This window comes from Mastomys coucha, unplaced genomic scaffold (assembly GCF_008632895.1).
Source record: "Mastomys coucha isolate ucsf_1 unplaced genomic scaffold, UCSF_Mcou_1 pScaffold5, whole genome shotgun sequence".
Taxonomy (NCBI): Eukaryota; Metazoa; Chordata; class Mammalia; order Rodentia; family Muridae; genus Mastomys; species Mastomys coucha.
The window spans coordinates 26,160,166-26,160,504 of record NW_022196911.1 but is presented as its reverse complement, the minus strand read 5'-3'; positions in this window follow the sequence as shown (position 1 = coordinate 26,160,504).

Below are 339 nucleotides of genomic sequence, written 5' to 3'. Positions count from 1 at the left end.
TTTGGTGTGGGGAAGCCTCTAGCTCGTTTAGTCATGGGGTAATAAAGGCAAGGTTCAAAAAGAATAACTGAAGGCTTACACACACACACACACACACACACACACACACACACACACACACACGCCTTCTAAGTCTGCATCAGTCCATCCCAAGCCCTCCACTGAGAGCTATGTCTTTTCTCCCAGACCCAAAGAATCATCTTTGGAGACTCCCTATCACAGGCAGTGATGTCCTTAATACCTCTGGTACTTCAGTGTGGGATCTACTAGAAAAAACAGTGAAAAATAGACATCACATGAGCATGTGGGTAGACAACAGGTAGCTCATATAAAAAATGC